Consider the following 22,166-nt stretch of genomic DNA (forward strand, 5'->3'; position numbering starts at 1 on the left):
TAGAACAGTAATATGAGCATTAAAATCCTGGACTCACCTTTAATTTTTCATATTCTGGGTTTTTCCACAGCACTGTCATACGCTCCATGTTAATCCTACGGGAGAAGAAGAAACCTTGCTTCAGGCGGTCTTCGACCAATAGGAAAATGATACCGCGTTGTCGCAACTCTGAAAACTACGTTTTCATATAGGGACTCTAGGAGTACCTAGTAATGAGATTGCAGATTACCTGGCCAAAAAGGGCCCTCTGGTCACGCAAAGTATTCCCCGACCAATGCCTTTCTGCGGTATTAAAAAACTTGTTAAAGATGCAGTTAGGGCCCGTGCACGAGACGAACTTATTACTCGCGTACTCCATAAAAACTGGAGAGATGCTGTTCTGATGTTGCGTAATGGCCCAAGACGCAGAGCAGTTTCGGAATTCCGCCTGGCCACCGACCTTTGACTGCCTGCGAAAACAACTTTTCAGAATCGGAATTGCTCCTTTTCCTTCTGGTAATCTGTGTGGCTCTGGAGAGGACATGGACCGCGCCCAACAACTGCAATATACCGCACTTCGCAAGACCTCCCTCGCTGAGCGTTATTGGGAAGCTAGAGACAATATGGATTAATGAATTTTGTTGCAATATTTTCTGTTCTCTGCTCCTATTTTCTTTTTTGTTTCATGCTTTTATCATATTGTAACTGTTCACACTCTGCCATTGGAAATAAAAAATAAATAAATAAATCATCTTCCCTTGTCTGAAAAGAGCAGATGTAATATCACAACCACTGAAAGCTTGTAGAAATAAAATATTGTTTCTTATTATGGAGCTATGTTCAGAGTTGCTGCACAATATAAGGTGTCTTTTACGTTACCTCTGCCTGGCTTCAAGAAAAAAATATTTCTCGAAGTAGAGGATGCTGCCATTATTACTAAAAGGTCAAAGTCTTCACCCACAACTATGACACATTCAGACTCATTTTCAATTTCTTTAGCAGTTTTAATTACTAGGCAGTCGGCATCTTCATCCGCTTGCTTCACAACAAAACCCTCTTTTTTAAATTTCACACACAACATATTAATAAGCTGTTGCTTGTTTTTATCATTTGATAGAAATTTTTCTTGTGGCATAGTTGCTGACATCGATTCATCAAATATAACGTAAGCAGTATTGTGTTTCTTGTTCGTCTATTGCGTTCTACCGACTTGGTACTTTTGCAACACAATCATCAGGGACCATTAAAAACTATAGGGGGCCGTGCACTGAAGTGCCTTTTGATGTAATCAACATATTTTTGCAGAATGGAGGAAAATGAATCCCCTTTTTGCCACATTAACTTATGTAAAAGAAACCCACCATTGACCACATGACGTGCTGAATTCAGTGGAACAACATCAGTACCCACTCAGCATAATGCCGTCGCCCAGGTGTCACTGGAACGTCATCTGCTGACGATAGAGGCGTCCTGGCAACGTCACTCCCCGGCGTCCTAAGTCTGCCCCCATGTCCGGGTTCAATAACGGTCTGCAGACGTCCCCAGAAGGGCACCGTCTGCCGTCCGGGAGACGAACTGCGACTATTAAGCGACGACGCAGAGACATCTCAGGATCGCCTGAGGGCGGACTAACCCACATTAAAGCGACGGTCTCACGGCGCCCTAGGGTCGTCCACAGACACACCCTTCGGCGTCGGGTGACCGTTTATAGTGCTTTATATTGTGTAGAGTGAGCTTTATTTGATTATTTTATTTTTTATTTCAACTTATTATTTTTTTTAAATTCAGTTTACTTCATTTTGTAGCTCATTTAGTTACGAAAATTTTTATTATTACAATTATTTTTTTTTCCCTTAAAAATTCATCAGGTTTGCAGCCCCAATGTTATTTGACAAAATGAAGCAAACTAATTTTTAAAAAATATAAATTAAATTAAAAAATAAAAAAGCCAATTAAAGCAATTTTAGTTCAGTATATTTATCATCACTATAAAATACATATATTGAACGCCTTTCAGTTTTTTTTTTTCAGATCAATTTCACTCTCAGATAATTTAAAAAGTTGTCATTCATTGTTTTGGTGCATTGTATTCTATTGATTATTTCTTCCAAACTCTTTGGAGAATGGAAAGTCCAACAATCTTTTCCTAAAGCAGCTTGAAAAACACAAAAATACAACTTAGGCATATTGCATTCCTTGAATGAAAATTTTTATTATCATTTTATGTACCTTCTTACTTGTCTATTTATGTTTATGACTTTCCATTTTTAAAAAAAAATTATTAATATAAGAATTTAATATAGCTATTATAAGAATTTAAAATGCAAAATTTTAGTTCACTGTGATAAAACTTTAAAGAGGTAGCCCTTTCATTAAACATATAATTGGAGATTTTCAAGTTTTAAGCAACAGCTTTGAATTTTCTTATAGCAAGTGGCTTGAAAAAATCCTCTTAGTAATGCAATTTAAAACTACTTGAACTAGCTGTTAATAAAATATCTTACCTACAATGGAGCAGCCCCTGCATTGCTTATACATTTTCACATGTATTTTATTTATTCCTTTCAATAACTTTCCAAAACCTGAATATACATAGTACAACTTCTAGCCCAGTACATAATATTAAGATTGCAATCAAATTTTGTTTCCAATTGAAAAACAATTCAAAATTCATATTCGCGATATAAAAAGTTGTCTAAATGAACATGTACATTTAAACAAGTTATTCTCAATTTATTCCCTGCATGTAAGCAATCAATATTAAACTGAAATACAGTCCCCCCCCCCCAAGTTGATAAAACTAGTGCACAATTGGTTCTTATCAATACACAATGAAATTCTAACTGAAAATAATTAAATACATTAAGCCAGGACTTAGTTTTGCAAAAGAAAAAAAGAAGTACAAGTAGCACAACATTCTTATATAATTTACCTGAATTTCATTTAATGGATTCCATGAAGTTTGATACAAAGAGCAGTACTAAAATAATACAATGAAACACCTTTATTGACAAATTTTGTACAATAGATTTCTTTAATTGTTGGCTGTTTCCCTTATCAGCTAGTCTGCTGAATGCTTCAGCCAGGATTTCATTTTCCCTTGGTCATCTGCTACCTTCATTTTTTTCCAATACCATCTGAAAAAGAATTAATGAAGAGAAAAAATAAGAATATTTTCAAAAACCACAAAAAAGGACAGCACAATATTAATGGGTTGGGGGGGGGGGAGAGAAAGAAAAACATTACTTGCTCAATACAGGAAAAAGTCATGCGATTTTATAAGCTATTGTACAAAGAAAATTCTTATTCCTGGCTTGTCAAAATATTGTCCTATTCCTTTAGTCCCCACTGTAAAATGAGTAATCAAAAGATTCATCCCCCTTCTCACAGGGGCGGATCCAGAAATTGTTGTAAAGGGAGTCATGTTTCAATGTCGAACGTTGTACCACCTACGTAAAAAAGTATTAGTTATGTCCATCCCCCAAGGATGATGGCGCACCCCCTCACATGCTACAAGGCACCCCCCTCCCCTAACCCAATGAGATCAAAATCCTTTCAATTATGCCCTACCAACCCCCTATTTTTTTCAATTTCGCAACCTGCACCATAGATCATAATTTTTCAAATTTTCATCATAAAAGTCATATTTCTTTTGGCAGATAGGCTGATCATGCTACCACAAGCTTTGAATATATGGCATTAAATTTATAAAATATCAGAAAAGCATAGACACACATGTGGTTTGAGGTGGAAAAGTGCTCTGAAAAAAACGTTGAACTCATTAGTCATGATTGTTATTTTGAAAATGAACAATTAGAAAACTCAAAATAGCAATAACCCCAGTAAACGAGCCCAGTCACTCCTTTGAATTATGAGGCCCTGAGAAGAAATACCTTACAGAACGGGGACACACACACGTTAATATTCATTCCATGTACTATTTTTCACATCGAAAAAAATGAAGTAATAATAATCACAACAAATTACTGTCACACGGACCCCTCCTGAATCTGCCCTCCCCCCTCCCACGCCATTAACATTGCAAAAACCTAACAGGCACCATCATCAATGTTAAACTCAAAATCAAATCAAGAATGTCTTCCAGTTTAAAGCAAAGGCAATACTTACTACTACAGGGGGGGGGGGGAAACAACGCTTAGAAATTTCTAGCTTAATAGCCACTTTAGAAATAAATCCGCACCAAAAATTTTCAAAACTACTTCTTCAAAAGATGGTTTTTATACACTTTTCTTGTTGAAAACATTTCTATTACTATTTTATTTTTTATTTTTTTATTTATTTCGCAATTTCATTTGAAAAATGAAATTATTATTATTGAATAAGAATGTAAATAAGGTGTTTTATCTGCAGTATTTATTTTTATTGCATTTATTGTAAACATTTCTACAGAACAATGCAACATTTTCCTTTGAATTTTGAATACCAAACAAAAATACCAAAGTTCTTTAAATTTGAAAGTACCAAACTCTTTTTACACATTTTATAAATGTCATAAAATAGAAATGTTAGAAGTATTACTTCATATGTGCTTCAGTGGCGTGGCGAAGGGGGAAAGGGGCTGAAAACAACCCTCAGAAGCATTGGTTTTAATGAAAATGCAAATTATAATACAGTAGTTTGTGCATATGAAAAGGCTGTTTTGATGGGGAAAAAAACCCCTTCAGAAGGTATTTTTGATCAAAAAAACCCTCCAGAAGGTATTTCTGGCTGCGCTAGTCATCTGCTTAGATGAGTAAAGAGTAAATACATCTATCCTTTTGAGCGATTAGAAAACTTAGATCAGATTTTTTTTTTCTTTCATTGAAAGAAATACATTGTATTTTCACTTTTCATGTTAATGCTCTTTAAGTATCTATTGTAACAAAAAGCAACAGAACACAAAATACGAAGTCAAACTTCATTGATCATATCGAATCTGCACAAGAAATATGTTTGGTAAAATTCTCCTTGAAACAAAAGTCTGGGTACAGCCCTAGCACATTGTGTACAACACGCAAATTATTTCTTATTTAAAAGATGATTTTTATGGTTACAAAAAATATATATATACATAAAAATAAGCAATCAAAGTCGGATGAAATGTCAATGTCTAAATAAAAAATAATCCATAAATAACCAATAATAAATAAATAACATTTACACAAATAAATGCAAAATTAAGTTAGGAAAAAAAGAAAAAAACAATCACTATTTCAAAAAATTAGTTATTGGAGGGGGGAGGCGAGTGGGCGGTTAGGGGTTTTGACGACTTTTTGCAGGGAAGTAACAATTTCAACATTAAAAATAAAAAAAAGGCGAGAAAAGTAGTACAGAAAGCAAGTACAACTCAACAACACTCTGTTCAATCAAACATATACATCTTGAAAATAATAATTGGTGTAAACTGTAGAAAAATTCTGTAATGCATTGAAGGGGGTCCTGACCGAATGGGAATGGTATTATTGAAACTGAAACAAACTACATCTTTGAATGCTTTTTTTTTTGGGGGGGGGGGGTCGCAGCTTAGGAGGCAATGCACCATTTCCCTTAAGGGATGGTCACCCCTTGAATATTCACTCAGTTTTATATAATAACTGCTTTCTGAGTGTAAGCTATTCAGAGTGAATGATATGGAATGCATTATTGTCAGTTTGTTCACCAAACCCCAGCCCTCTCATACTTTCCAACTAAGTCGACAGACTCTTGTCAGCCCTTCATTTAAACCTGAGAACCCCCCTCCCCCAACAGTAAGATCTCTAGTAATTCCTCAGAATTTATTCATTGAAACCAAGCTTAACCCAGACATGAGCATGCACTTGATTGACAACATAGTTGCTTTTGTGAGAGCATTAATTCAAAGTCATGGAAAAATATAAGTAGCAGATTTGCTACACTCACAATTATGTGCTAATAAATATTAAAAAAAATACAGTATAACCCCGATTGAATAATTGTCAAAGGACTGGAGAAAGTTTTCGTTAAATAAAGATATCTTCAAATCAAGGAGCTTATACATTCAATGCAGTTAAATTCGGACCAGTGAAATGTATCGCTAAATTCAGGAAATCATTAAATCGGGTATCGTTAAAATCAAAGTTACACTGTATTTAAAATGATTTTTAAATATTCATTTTGGAACATTTTATACGATACTTATGACTAAAAAACAGCTCTAAACTGAACTATAGGAAACTTAAAAAATAATAAAACAATCAAAGGACTTAATTAAAAATTCAGTTGCATGAAAAGGGAGAGATATGGGGGAGGGGGGAGCAAAATTAGAATTGTAACTCCCTTAGTTAAAATTTCAGTATGCATACATTAAAACATTTGTCACAATTTGATCTTCAAGAAAAGTAGCTCAACACATTAGCAAAACATAAGTCAATCGATGGAAATAAAAGGTGAAAAGTGAGGTTAGATTTATATAATCTGACAAATAAAAACAAATATTATTTGCATTTGAAAGAAAGAAAATGCATGAAAATTCAATACAAAAAGATATTACCTTTTAGACTTTAAAGTTAAAGTAGAAGCATTTCCATTCTGCTCCTCGATCCCTTTAAGTTTTCTTCCTTAAAAAAGGGAAGAAAATAATATGTAATGACAAAAAGTACAATAGTATGTTAATATGTATTTGGTACTTCATTATAGTACCCCTTGAATCTTCTATATATGCTGCGTTGATATCACAATGTAGACAATTTTACATAGTTTATGAAAACTGAAAACAGGCCATCACTCATGCAGTGCTACCTACTGCTTACATATGGGTTAGAAAAATAATTCACTGGTTCAAGGGACCAGTAGGCAGAGCTTTATTTGGTTTAAACCACTGTAAAAAGCCGGCTTTTTAAAGAAAAATAATTTTTATGGTATTTTATTGTAATTTAATCAAAATGAAAATTGTCTTTGTATCTTTAATGCAGTTACGACTGTATTATATCAAGTTCCATTAAAAACTAATAAAATATTTGGTAGTTGTTAAATAAAGTCGTTCACAAAAACAAAACCTCGCTCTAATATTAAGAATATAGTCTAGTTCAATGGAATTTAAACGTTTATAAATAAATTTTAGTAAAATTCAAAAAATCACATGACACTGCTGCTGTCATACCAATCATTTGGTTCAGACTTTAAATAACAATGCATTACAATTTTGTAATAAAAAGGAGAAGAAAAAGTTTAATTTCATACACTATATCATGCATATGAATGCAAGGGCCACCGAGACCCAAAGGCCTTGTTAGCTTGGGACAGGCATCCCCATAAAAATCGCAACATGACTCTGATTCCGAACCATGCCCAGTCAACCAGTTTTCGATTAGGGTGGCATGGAATCTTGTCAGCGCTGGTCAAGTCCATAAGAACGATGGCAAGCCTCCCTCTTCTCCTAAAAAGAGCAGACTAAGACTCCTAAAATTTCAATGGCTCTTGGTGACCTCGCAGACAAACTTTATGTAAATACTACTGGAGAAATTCTCCAGAAAAAGAGCATGATCATTGCATTAGTAAATTAAAAACTATACATGATTTTTTTTTGCGAATGACAAAAATAAAAAGGAAGTAAATCATCCTGAAAAATTTAAAACAGTTGAATGCAATAAAGTAATAAAACGATGCATAACAGCAAAATCTTTTCAGGTTTATTTACTCTTAAAAATTTGGTGTAATACTTTAAGGGAGTAAAATTACAGAATCATGACATAAACAACTTTAAGGAGAAAACCAAGCATGAGATAAAGAAAAATAATTTTAAGCTTTGAAAAACAATAAAATCATTATTTTTATACATCATCTGCTTGCATTATAATACAGAGTATACGAATTTGCTTGCAATAAAACACATTATATTAATGTTAATCACAACTGTCTAATTTCATACCATAAAAAAAAATATCGTTGTTAAATTTAGTATCAACAGAATCTGCAACAGTCGAAGTATAGGCATGATTGTGTATTTACATTACGTAACGAGCATCCTTTTTTCTTTTTCTTTTTTTTTTTTTTTTTTTTTCACATGCTGCAGGGACACGCAGAAAACAAAACAAAAAAACATAATGCTTTTCAATACTTCAAGAACGTATTCCTGTAAACATTTACACTAAACTGCCACAAACACAACGGAAAAACAATGGAACACATCATATAGTTAACACTACATTTTAAGTAAAAACGCACACGAATATACATTAAAAGTTTGCTTTTTTTCTTTCGGTGACGTTAAGGATTACTCTTAAACAAACATCTTTAAGAAAAGATGCACAAAACGTTCTTATTGCATTTCTATACGTAATAAACAAAAAAATATTTTTACTTACCTTTCATGCTTGCAAAAACATGGCCGAACGGCGAGCGGGAGCTCAGAGAGACAACGCTGGTTTAGAATGCCGCGCATGAATATCTCAAAATAGAATCAAAAATAAAATTACCGTTGGAAGCTTAAATTTTTTCTTAATTTTATTCATGTTTCTTCGTTACAATGTGTTTCGAAACAAAAAGACGCGATTTTAAACCTTTGAATAATTTATTTATTTATTTATTGCTAAGGAGTATATTTTTACGCGGAATATCTTGATGAAGTGTAAGTGTAAAAAGGTTCGGCGTCGCATAGACGGCATGAAGTCCGTCGCCAGGACGACCCAGGGACCAGGGTAGAGGGCTGGAACCCGGGTTGAGTAAAAGGGTCCTCAAATGGTCACTGTTATGTCGTCCCAGGGACTGACTAAACTGACGCTATAAGACCAATCTGAAAAAACACGGTTTTAATTAGTAATTAAACTTTTTTGAAGTAAAATATACGTTTTTCATCTATTTTCGACAATTTTATCATCTTTTGACTCATTTTCTGCGCTAAATTTTACTAAAAATAAAATTAGAGGCGTCCTGTGGACATCATATTGAAGCGCCCTCCAGACGTCAAACATACGACCAGTATGGGACGTCTCGCCGACCAGTTCTGCTGAGTGGGTAGTAGCAGAAAACAAATCATAAAATACTGATTTGCTTGTCTTAAGTAGTCCTTCTTCATCAAATACTGACAATGGGAAAGGTGCCAATTCAAATGCAAAATAGTTTTGCAACTCTTCATCAGACTTTTTTGGGAAGGAATTCTTCTAAAAATAGTGTCAGGATTTACAGGAATAAATTCATTATGAACTTTTACCTTACAGCTGGAACCACGAATAGGCATTACTCGGTTTTCCCGTTTAAGTTCAACATCGGCAAAGTTATTACTAACAACTTTTTGACAATGAATCAATTCCAATTTCGTAAGCGTTGTGGCAATTTATGCTTTCATCTGCCACAGTACCGTTTGATATTGACATGAGATGTCCAGTGTTTGGAAATGGGTCATGGGATGAGAACCAGTTTCTGTACATCTGCTTCATCTCTTGCGATTCTTGAATCCCTAGCATCCGCATGCTGTTCAGTCGAGACGAATGATAAGTTACAAAACTCCTCAACTTTCTGAGCAACTTCTACAAGAATTGGCATGGAGAGAATCCATTTGGCCATTGTACTGTCAGAAATACCTCGTCCTCGAGTCAACCCTCCGGTAGACTTCATGGATCTCATTAGTGTTTGCTCTATCGTCATATCTGTCCAATGACCGCACCAAAATTTATCCGAGCGTCTAACTGTGAAAAACCCTTCAGTAAAAAAACTTATTGTAGTCATTCTGATCAAATCTGACTTTTAGATCGATCATATCTTGCAAATGAAGGTGGCAGGATTTTGCATATAACAAATGTCCACTCGAATGAAAATAGAGGAGCATCATTTGTATGGATTTTAGATGCAAATCCCAGTTTCCACTTCTTTTTGCAAATATAAATTGTTTCATTATGGAAACTATGCGGTGGTACTGAACCCATAGTTTAGAAGTAGGTCCATTTTTCTCAAGCTCACTCAATTTTTGTGTGCACTTTCCAATCAAACTTGCGATAGTTGGGTCTGATGTGTGAATCGTTTCAATATTGCAGAGAACTTTCTCAATTGATGCATGCTCGTCTGTTGTTATAATCATTTGAAAGAGAATTAATTTGGTCATTGCCAGATGAACCGATATAAGAGCCCTAACAGCTCTTGAATAGGCGTGCCCTGGCAGCATTTTGTCAGTAGATCCAGCTGCATATATGATGTTGAATACCATCCATTACATAATCAATGGTGCCCAAAAGACATGATGAGATGGAAACCACCAAGCCTCAGTACAACTGAACTAAACTCAAGATTTGAAGCAACAATTTCTCGACCTTTCATGCATGGACGGACTGGGACCCCTAAAAGGGCGGTGGATAAGCAACCCAAGAGCGCAGTTTCTAAAAAAAAAAAAAAAAAAAAACAAAGAAAAAAAAAGGTTTATATGCATATATATATATATATATATATATATATATATATATATATATATATATATATATATATATACTTTTTTTAAATAAAGCTATATTTAAAAAATAAAAAAAGCTTTTTCATATGCATTTTTGGGATGGTTTCCACCTGGAACATAAGGTGTTAATACCCCACATGGAGAACTCTGGAGCCCCTTTCTGCCGCAGAAGAACAAGCACCGTAACGTGGTACGTCTGAAATGTTTACACCAAAATCTTATTTTAAAACATTTTTTGAAGTGGCGAAAAAAATAGTCACCAAATATAATTTATCCTGTTAACGTCTATCTCATCAAAAACAACCCTGTTGTAAAATTTTCCCCCGCCAAGAAAACCTTTAACACTTCCCTACAAAAAAGAAGGCCTTCACACACACACACACAAACATCCTAAACCCAAACACCTTCAGCCTTAAAAAGTTATGATATCTAGTTTTCCCGCCAAGTATCTGCCAAACTACCATCCTCCCTGTTTTCTTCTTTCATCACAACTATTTTCGCTAGAACCTGCCCCATCACGAACTCCTTACCAGTGAGGATAGATCCTTTAAATTGTTTTCAATCATGTTTAACGGGTAGCTTTTTGCTCTCGAAAGAGCTACCTGAGTTAACAAAGTTCATTCAGCCCCGCCAAACAGCATTGAAAACAATTTAAAGGATCTATCCTCACTGGTAAGGAGTCCGTGATGGGGGCAGGTTCTAGCGAAAATAGTTGTGATGAGAAAGAAAAACAGGAGGATGGTAGTTTGGCAGATACTTAGCGGAAAAACTAGATATCATAATTTTTTAAGGTTGGGGGTGTTTGAGTTTAGGATGTATGTGTGTGTGGAGTGTGTGTGTGAAGGCCTTCTTTTTTGTAGGGAAGAGTTAAGGGTTTTCTTGGCGGGGAAATTTTTACAACAGTGTTGTTTTTGATGAGATATCACATCTTTTTGCATAGATATTATTACTTTGTCTGTATTTTTAGAATTAAGAATTGTAAGTCATAAATTTTCAATTGAAACAACGTATTTTGTGTTTTTAAGGAACAATAATGGCAAGCTTAATTTTACTTCACGATATCTTCTGACCTGTAAGATTCTATGTTCGTTTGGCGAGAATTGGGTCGTTTAAATTTTATTGCAATCTTTGTATCCTCTATGTAGCAAAGAAAACTGCTTGGATAACAAAATACTATGTTTTAAATTATTTTGTTTTCGAGTGTTTTATAATTTGGTAATAAATTCTATTAGAGTTTCTTTATTTGACGGGTTATTTTTATGAAGTTTTATTTTTAATGTTTTACAGCTTGCGGGCTATTTTAATCTAGCTTTTTCACTTTAATGACTTATTTTCTTAAATGAGAGATTATTTTGCATTTTATAGGCTAATTTCAATTGTTTGGTGATTTATCTTTCTTTTTAATGCAGCTCTCAGTCTTGTCTAACGTATGTTTTTGTTCCTTAGTTCAAGACAAAATAACGTATGGTATCGCTAAACAAGTAATGGTGGCAATGAATAAAACAAAAATATAATCTTCGAAAGGTTAAAAATAAGCCAAATCACGAACCTGTAGCGGAAAAGTACAAAGCACGGTACGGCAAAAGTATGGCGGGGTTACTTTAATCGAGATTTTCACTTCACTTAATGGCTTCTTTTCTTACATGGCGGATTATTTTACATTTTAACTGTGGTGAATCATTTTTCATTTTAATAGAACTCTTTGTCTTGTTCAATACCTTGTTTTGTTTAAAAGTTCATTAAGACGACGAAATAACGTATGGTATCGCAAAAAAAAAAAAAAAAAAAAAAAAAAAAAAAAAAAAAAAAACCCTCTAAGCCATTAAATATATTAAAATTGGATGCGTCAGAAGATCTATGCAACTGTTGGACCTGTTTTAGTCTTGATTGAATTTCCTTTTTCTAAGACAACTTTTGAATAACTATTAGATATATTTTAGCCTTGTAATTTCAGTCAGAGATGAACAAACCTTATGAGCTGTAAGTAAGTAAAAAGAATTTAGGGGTAATTAGTGCTTTTCAAACTTGAATCACTCTGGCCCATGATGTCCCCGGGGACTGAATTTTTGTATATGGCCTCAATGATCCCTCAATAATATTAATACAAAAAATCATTAACAAAGATCTCCGGGGGGCTGTTACAGACCCCCGCGAAGATTGGGGAATAGAAACGAAGGGGGAGGGGGTCAGATGGCACAAAAGGCACATCAGTAGGGCACAAGGAATGTGTGTGCGAAATTTAAGCTCGATCACTTTTCGTCTAGCTGTAGCCCAGTCAAAGAACACGAAAAAGTTTTCGACTAGCGATTTTCTAATTTGAATTCCTCCTCCCCTGATGGCCCTGGGGGATTGTATTTTGGTATACCTCATCAGGGGCCACACGATATGGAGTATACCAAAAACCAACTTCGGGGGTCTTCATGGGGCTAACTATCAAACGGCACGACTTTGACGGTCACAAATCTGGACGAAATTCTAGATTTAAATCAATTTGCACTAGATATGAACCCAGCTAAAGCGGTTTGACTGCATAGGCCCTAGTTTGGCAGCAATGAAAGTCCAAATTTGCTAACCGAGTCCAGAAAAGCAATGGCTTTTCCTTTGAAACTTAACTTTGCTTACCCTTCTCTTGCAAGTACATTGCAGTATCAGCCAACAGAATGCATTCACAAAAAAGAATCCCCCCCCCCTTACGTTGCACTGACAAGAGACGCTAAATATGTTGGGGAAAGCAAATACTGTGCCAGAGTTTCAAATTTCAATGAAAGTGGCATTGCATTTCAGGAGTCCTGGTTGGCCGTCTGGTTCAGACGGCAAAACTTGAAGGTCACGAATCTGAATAAACTTCTGGATTTAAGTCAATTCGTACTAGATATGAGCCCAGGTAAAATAGTTTGAGTGAATAGCCTCTAGTTCGGTTCCAAGCGTTAAATCGAGGTTATTCGTAATATCGAGTGTGAAATGTTTTTTAAAAATTACAATTACCTTATCTAAAACCCAACTAAGCAGCTGCGCAAAAATACCCATAATTAGAAGGAGTTCACTTTTTATTCAGCATTCAACGACTTATTACACACTAGTCAATTTGAAATTTTAAACTACTGCCTAATAGATGTTTCACAATTTACTTGATACTTGACTCGAAATAGTTACCTTTCGACTTCATGGAAAGAAGAAAGTACTGTATCATTTGCAGTCTGCTGCATTAGATATGTTTTTAGATTCCAGGGAATGTAAAGCTTTTGACAAGGTAAGTTTTGATGGGAGTTTCATTATCGCTTTCTGCAGCAGAATCACTATTCGTTGGTTGCCCCTTGTCCATTAAAAGTGGCTGATTCCAAGAAAAGTCTTTTTCTGCCTCGGACAATATGGAAAACAATCTAATATTTCTTAAATTGAAAAAAAAAAAAAAAAAAAAGTAAAATCTGTGACCTACTTCCCCCAATTAATTCTAATTTGAATTCTGAAACTTTGAATTCAAATTATGTTTTTCGCAATCACGAGTTGCGACAAGACCCTACTGATTAGAGTTATTGTTTCTAGAAACGGCTCCCCCCCCCCCCAAGCATGTCCATGCTCCTGGGTGGGTTACGTGTGTATAGTTGTGTGTGTAGGCTTACGTGTGTGCACGTAGGCGTGTGCATGTGTGTAAAGGTGTGCGCACGTAGGGGAGTGTATATGACCATGCGTGTGTAGGACATGGACGCCACCGCCCAGCAAAAGTGGATTCCAGTGGACAGTGGTCAGGACCAGCCGCGCCGTCGCCGGTGGACGGTGGTGCTGCAGCCCTGGTCCAAGCTGAAAAAGGAACCGTAACGTCAAGGACAGTCAAATGAAAGCAATAAGCAATCGTGATTGCTCAAAAAAAAATTCGGCTGTTGAAATAATTCGGTAAATAGGGGTTTTGTGATTTTCTTTTTATAACAATAAGGTTTAACCTTGTTTATTTTTGTTAATATACTGTGTTCTTCTCCTTTCTCATACCTTCTCTGCACTTGCTACCATCCCTTTTGCAACTCCAATTTTGGACAAATCAATTTTCTCAATAGCTGATTTTAGTCATTGGTCTGCTAATTTCTGATCAAGGTTCGAGTATTAACAAGCAGCCCAACGGGCTTTAAACAGCTGTCTGTGGATATCTGTGCTGGTTGTAAACATGTGATGACAACATTAACATGTTACAGCTTCTGTGTAAAGAGATTATTATGTGCAAACGTCAAGTCTTTGAATTTCGCACCATGAAGCAGCACCACAGCTAGCAACATAGAAAATCCACCTGAAGTATTTTAGTAGATATTTAAGATCATGACTTAAATAATTTAAAATGCAGCATTTTAAATGCAAATGTAAAATTTAAATAAAACATTATGTGTATGATTGCTTAAATCAAATATCCTTCGAAAAAATCAGTAACAATTGGATAACCTAATCTATACATATAATAAAATAAGATGCTTGTTCGTTTGTGTGTGTGTGCGGCGCGGTTTCCGGGAAAGCGGTAAGGCCTAGAGAAATGAAATTTGGTATACAAGTGCAATTTTTACCAACGTTGTGCACCTCGGGCTTCGATTTAAATAAAAGTTTTTTAATGTTTTATGTGATTTTTAGCATTTTACAGCGCTTTTTACCTCACAGACCGCGAGCCAATCATGGCAGACATATTTTTTGTAACTATAGTGAAGAAAATTTAATTTTAAATATGATGAACAGAAAAACTTTGAAGAAAGGGCGGTTTATGTATAATTTATGAATTTTTGAAGGAGTCCATGTTTTGCATTTTTTCCTTGGGTTTATTTTTTTTTTCTAAACTCATCCCGCGAAAAGTATATAAGCATTTCGTCTCTTCAGAAAAAAAAATTAAAAAATACGCATTAGTTTTTTTTAACAATATTTTTAATGCAGAAAACGACGCGAGCTGTACGCTTTGCCGGCTGATTCCAAACTTACCTCACGAGGTCAGATCACGTGATCTAACTGAAATCGTTTGCTTTCTCTTTACTTCATTTCTCCCTACGCTCATGGATTTCATTTTTTTATTTTTCCAACTTTGTTTTCTTTCAGGATGTTTTGCTATACTTATTTTTTGTCAAATATTTGCGCGCATTTTCATTCAATGGGGCATGCTTGGGACAAACTTGGTCACTAGGTGGCGCAACATGTACAATTGGTATTCTTTACTTCCGGTTATTCCGTTAACGTGCTTGAGCGTAAGCGAGGAAGAAATCTAATTTTTTCCAGTGTTAAATACGCGATTTTCCGTACGCGAGGAAGCTAAATAAATTTTGAATTTAGTGTATAAAAAATAAAAAGACTGCTCTGTTTCAATTTTGAGAGAAAAACTAAAAGTTATGGACGTTAAAACAGAGGTCTAAAGCTGAATTAAGTACCAGGAAGTATGGATAGTATTTAAATGATGGTATCAATTAAAAAAAGATGATCTTTCACTAATTCTGCTGATAACATAAAATTTTAGCTAAATATTTTCTCATTTAGCTAAATATTTTTATTTATATTTTAGCTAAATATTTTCTCACATTTTAGCTAAATATTTTCTCATTGTAAAGAACAACTATTTAGTAATTATTTATTTGAAAAAATATTTATATCTTTATTTCGACGTTCAAAACTGCAATCACTAGAATAAATTTTTATATGCTGCTGTCTAATTCTTTTGCAGAATGTACGTTTCTCTAGTTGACGGTCAAAATGTAACGTGTAAAAAAACCTGAAACGTTACCGTTCTCGTATTTTTCAAAAATTTCATTTCTTTTCTTTCTTTTTTTTACATTCACACATCGAACTACATAACTTCCTAACAATTAATCGTTTTTATCCAAATTATAATTCTATTCTCCCATGAAATATGCAAAATTTGACAATAGAAGATAGAATGACAGTTTTATTGTTATATCAGATTGAAAAAGAATTAGATATGAAAGCTATGTTAGATTTTAATACCTTATCAAAGACTCTTGTTTTTACTTTTAAAATTTGACAAAAAATAAATTATTCAAAGCAGGTATGCTGAAGAATATCAAGCAAAGGGGTAGCTCTACCGAAGCACATTCAAATTAAATACAAAGGTCACGTGCTTTAAAGAAAAAACGTATTAATGACAGTAGCTAAGTATAATAACATTGCAACCATTTTATAAGGATAAATTTCATATATTTTAGTTAAAACACAAAATATATTTAAAGGTTATGCAAACACTTATACAGACGTGAAATATGTACCAGAAGTATACTAACAATATAATACATAAATAATTTTATGCACTGTAGCAGACATAAATTACTTTTTTTTTGGGGGGGGGGGGGGGTCTAACAGGCCTCACATGCAAAGAAAAAAAAACTACCGTACTGGTATTGGCCATGTATGCTAAGATGAAAAGCTCTGTATTGTTGACCCTCAAATTCACAACTCGGTGTGCAACTAATATTATGTATTTAATTTTTTTTAAGTTCGGTGGAAAAGAATTTTTAGCACCCGCTCCCAAAGATGGCTAATTTATTCATTAATTTATAACTAAGACTATAAACTAAAGACAGACAAAAAGTAGTTTTAACTGCTAAAAATTTATTGGTATTATTATGCATATGATTCTGATTTCAGATGATTAAGAAAAAGAACTTAATATGTACGTAACTAAAATAGAACATTTTCAAATACTAATATAAATGCTAAATACTTTCTTTAAAGTTTAAATTTCAAATTAAGTAATACAAATATTCAGATATTAATTCAAAATATTGATAAAAACAACTAGGCAAGACACCTTTATCTTCAAACTAAATAATGCAAATGAAAAAAAAAAAAAAAATAACATAATAATAATAATAATACATTATTAAGATTTCAAACATATGTACACTTCTGTCCGTAAGGTGTGGTATAAATGGTATTGCTATTCATTTCATCTGCATGCTATATAAAACAATAATATTTCTTTCCAATCCTAAGAATTTCGATTTACATTCAGTAGAAAACTATAAAACGATATGGACCTTGTAAGAAATATGCCCTTACATACCCCCCGATTATTAATAATATGCCCATCATATTATCAATAATCAGTTTTTATTTTTGTTCGATGCATTTTTTTTTTCTTAAAATGTCAAACATCGAAAAAGCATGAAATGCAAAACATCGATGTTAATCTTTTCGAACCTGAATTTTTAACTTACTTCACCTCTAACAGCAAAAAAAAAAAAAAAAAAAAAAAAAAAAAACAACATTAGGTATAAAATTATTAAGTTTCCTAATATGTATGCATATTTATCTGTACATAGAAAAATGCACATTTCTTCCAGAGTAGAAATTCTTATGCTATTCCTTATTTGTTTGTTAATAAGCGATTCACGCTCAAAGCTTATTGTACTTAGTGATACTTTCAGCTATTTCAATCGGAATTGCGACAGGAAGGGTATTACGTCTATGGTAAAAATATATTGATGTTTTGAGAAAACATTCACATAACTCTTTTTGCGAAAAAACAAATTTCGTCGGAAAAAAAAAAAAAAAAAAAAAAAAAAAAAGAGCATCGTAACATTGAAGACGCAGCGAAACTCCTCACAGCTTCTATGGCAAGACGAGCCGGCGGAATAGCCGGAAGTAATTCATACCAACATCCGCCCGTGCGCGCTAGGAACTATGGGAGTTTTAGCATGCCCCATAAGAGCAGTGACTTTTTTTTTCCTGCACACATTAACGTTATATATTTGCGCATTCAATTTCATAACAGCAGTGAATTTTTTATCTTTTGCAAGCCCTACTTTTTGCACACTACGGGGTACGTAGAGCTTTTTTGTTTTTTGTTTTTTTTTTTAGGTTTGTTTTTTTGCGAGCTATTTTAATCAAATAAAGACCGCGGGTTTTTGCATTATCTTTGTTTTTGTTAGGGATTGGCGGTTAGGTTACGTAGATTGATATTGAAGGGTCAAATTTGTTTTTTTTTCAAATCGATACCTATATACAGAGAAAAAGATTATTAATTACCGTCAGAGGTAGATATACATATAGAGCGTATAGATAGATAGATAAATAAATAAATACAGAGGTCGATAAACAGTACGAAACAGACAGGCCTGTCACTTAAGGAACTTTAACGGGAGTTCAAAGCCCCCCTCCCCACCTATAATGCTTTCACATAAAAGTGGCAGTGCTTTTCGTATTTTCCGACAAAATTTGCATTGAGTACGCCCTTTGCCCTCCTCCCCCTCTTTTAGAAAAACTCTTTTCAAATGACGGAACTGGAGATAGGATTTAGAAAATATCTTATTCAAATTAATATTGATAAAGATAGATTTTGATCGATTAATACCGCCGCCAACATATTTAAGCAGCCACCGAAGGTGGCAACCTTGGCGTAAAAAGCGAATGACAAGTAAGTCAAACAGCCACCCGGTGGCTGCTTGCATAAAAGGAGAATGGCGCTTAAAGTCGAACCAGATGGTCGCCGCAGGCGGCTAGGGATTAATAAAATCAAGATTGTAAATAAATATATAAATACAAACTAAAAATTACTAATTTATTAGTTATCAAAATAAACAACAAAAACAAGACAGCATATGTCAAACTATCGCGCAAATGTCAAAAGTAGTAAAATATTTACAACATGCAAGAGGAATGAAATCTGAAACGTGGGAAGAACAGTTCGTGACGTAAGTGAAAAGTGTTCGCATGATTCCAAAAATAAATTTTATCATTTATAAAAAAATAATCATAAAATAAGTTAATCAAAGACAGCATATGCCAAAATAATTTCCGATTGTCAAATATATAAAATATTTACAAGATGCTAAAGGATTGAAATCTAAAACTTAGGAGAATATAATAACAATGATGAACTGTCGCGGCGAAAAGTTTACCAAAAACATTCGGCTTTAAAGGGCTTTAACAGTGATGTTAGCTTAGAAATGATAGCGTTAATGCTGTGTTTAATGGTGAATATTCTCTACTCATTATTTCTAATCATGATTACATCTTTGATCCTTGACTAAATTTGCTGAGCCCATAGCATATCATATAGCAGGGTTTGTTTCCAGAAAGTTGTCCCGTACTCTAAAAGTGGTTGTTATATGCTGATGCTGTTACTTCCACTGATCCCTATTTTGTTAAGTCTTTAATTTCTTTCAAAGCTAGAGGTGGATTGCTGCATCTATCTGTTGATGTGTTCAGAATTTGTAGAACTACAGAATCAGTTTTTAGGAAAAATATCCAAGCAGATGGAGGGACATTTTGCTTAAGAAACGTGGTATTTTGGAGACTGAAGCCAAGGTATTGCGCTCAGTTAAATGCATCTTTGTTTCAAAATCTAAATAGTCATTTTTTTGATCAAGGTTCATTTGAAAACCCCGCTGCCCATTTAATTCGTGCATCAATAGAATAATATTCAAATGTAAGGTTTAAGTATTGGCGGGAAAATTTTGAAGAGAAAAAAAAAACGCAAAAGGCATTTTTGCCAGTAAAAGTGAACAAAATGGCAGAAACAAAATTAAAGAAAGTTGAATTGAATTCTGTTAATTAAAGAAAAGGAATGATATAAACACAATGTAAATAAAATATTTTAGCTGTCAGTATTATTAATTATATTTACTTATAAAATTCAAAGTTCGGATTTAGTAATATAAAATCAATACTTTTAAATCTTCTCTACAACATGCTGCAAAACAACCTAGTAAAAAATTTTATAAGTCTAATTCTTTTAATAATAAAAATTGAGATAAGTAAATTTTTTAAAAATTTGGTTTGCATATTTTTGCTACAATTAGGAAAAAAAGGTAAAAACTTATCTAGCAAAAATATTCTGCCCATATTTGCCTTAGTGGCAAAACTAGATGTGCTTTTGTTATGGGGATAGGATGTAACTAGTTTAATATTATAGTAATTTCAACTGTATTCTAATAATTTTTATGCCTAAAATATGAAATTGCATTTGTGAAACTAATCCACCCCTTAAAAGCTCAGAAATAAAGAGTAAATATATGCGTAAAAATTTCTCTTTGCAAATGGCTTGAGCAGCATATAAATCTTGAACTAAAAGGCAGATTATTTTTGAACAAAACTTTTCGAAGGGAGCTCTTGACGAAAAAAATGTAAAAGAAAAAGTTGAATTTGGTTATTTTAAGGGAATTTTTTGAGAACTCAAAATTTTTGTCATACATTTGTTTTACTTTCAGTACATCAACATTTATTGTGTATAATAAAGATATTTTCTGTATTTTGTGCATTCTGTAGTTCTTTCAAACAACGTTCAAAATTTAAGATTAAAAGAATCCACATTTTAAAGTATAATTTATGTGTTGTGTTAAAACACTATTTAAAAAAGACTGTGCCTAATTCTAACTAAACACTCTTTTAGACAAACGTTTTCATAAATGAAGTTCATTTAAGCTTCTGAAATCGTGTGATATTCTGAAATGGGGGGGGGGGGGAGAATAACTACTCTGTATTCCAAAAATGCATTCACTAGCAATAAAAACGAATAAAAATAAGAACCCCCTCCCTTAAGTATATAGTTGTATATAATTAACAGGGTTCATACACATTTATAAAAGTGAAAGTTAAGGACTTTTTAAGGACTCTCAAATATTTATAAGGACTCATCGGAAATAATTAGACAACTTTATGAACACCATTTCAAAGCTTTCGGGGGGGGGGGGGGGGCAAAGTACTTAATACATATTAATATACACGTACACAAATGCTGTGATGCCACATTATCAGAGATTTATATTTTTGAATTTCATACATCACAGGGATTAGAGTGGTCAGAGAGCAAAAAGGAGGAAATTAAAAATTAAAAAAAAAAAAGAATTTTTAAAATCACGCAGAAAAGGAAAGATCAAAATAGTTCCTGGAGTCCATGACATTCCAAAATTCAACAAAAAATGGCTAATTTACCAGTTTCAAACATAATACGAAATTGTTTCCCTGTTGATTAGGTTTGAAATAATTGGGTAGTAATTAATACAATACATGGCACATATTGTTCTTAAAGCATAGTATTTATTTTCAAAATTTAGTTGTAAAAAATATCAGGAAAATGGGGATAGTTAGAAAATTACTTGTATATTAAAGTATTATTTTTTAAAAAAATTTTTAAGCATACATTATTGGGGTGAGAGGCAAATTGAAGGAAAAGAACTAAAATCTCTTTTCTTCAAGATATTTAATCTAAGGTCTTCTTATTATTGCTTTTCATTTGTTATTGTTACCAACATCCTATTTCGTATACATTTGCAGCATTGCGCCATTTCTTGCAAGTTTGTTTATTTCCATATAAGTTTAAATTTTTAAAGAAAGAATTTCTACCCCCCCCCCCGAAGTCCTTGAATAAAGGGTTGAGGAACCAGAGTTCAATCTTGGCTGCATCACTCAATAATATCAATTTTTCATATTTATTAGACAATTTTTTATACTTTTTTAAAATTAAAAACATTTGATTTTAAGATATTGAAAATGAGAACGTAAATTTTAAATTAGGTTTATTTGTAAGATAAAAATTTACAACAGAGTGAAAAATCCAAGTTTTCCTCATGTGGTAGAACATACTTCTCACAGCGAAAATTGAAAAAATATATATATATATATATACATAAATAATTAGTTATCCATTCCTTGCATTGGAACTCAAAGTTTGGCTTAAAAAATTTCATAATACTATTTCAGGATCAAAAGAACAACTTGACGTTGCTTCATTAAATCATGCAATTCCAAAAAAAAAAAAATTACAGGCTGTAAAGCCAAAACAATTAAGAGATTCACCACAAAAATTTTGAACGCTTTC

At 33.4% G+C, this 22,166-nt stretch overlaps 1 long non-coding RNA gene across 1 annotated transcript; it reads right to left on the reverse strand.

The window, feature by feature from the left end:
• Positions 1 to 2,968: 2,968 nt before the first annotated feature.
• Positions 2,969 to 8,327, reverse strand: LOC129218510 (uncharacterized). Its single transcript, XR_008580332.1, has 3 exons — positions 8,301 to 8,327; positions 6,488 to 6,554; positions 2,969 to 3,116 (listed from the first exon to the last, which is right to left on the reverse strand). It is a non-coding gene; the product is annotated as an uncharacterized LOC129218510 (long non-coding RNA).
• Between the last annotated feature and the right edge of the window lie 13,839 nt (positions 8,328 to 22,166).

This window comes from Uloborus diversus, chromosome 3 (assembly GCF_026930045.1).
Source record: "Uloborus diversus isolate 005 chromosome 3, Udiv.v.3.1, whole genome shotgun sequence".
Classification (NCBI taxonomy): domain Eukaryota; kingdom Metazoa; phylum Arthropoda; class Arachnida; order Araneae; family Uloboridae; genus Uloborus; species Uloborus diversus.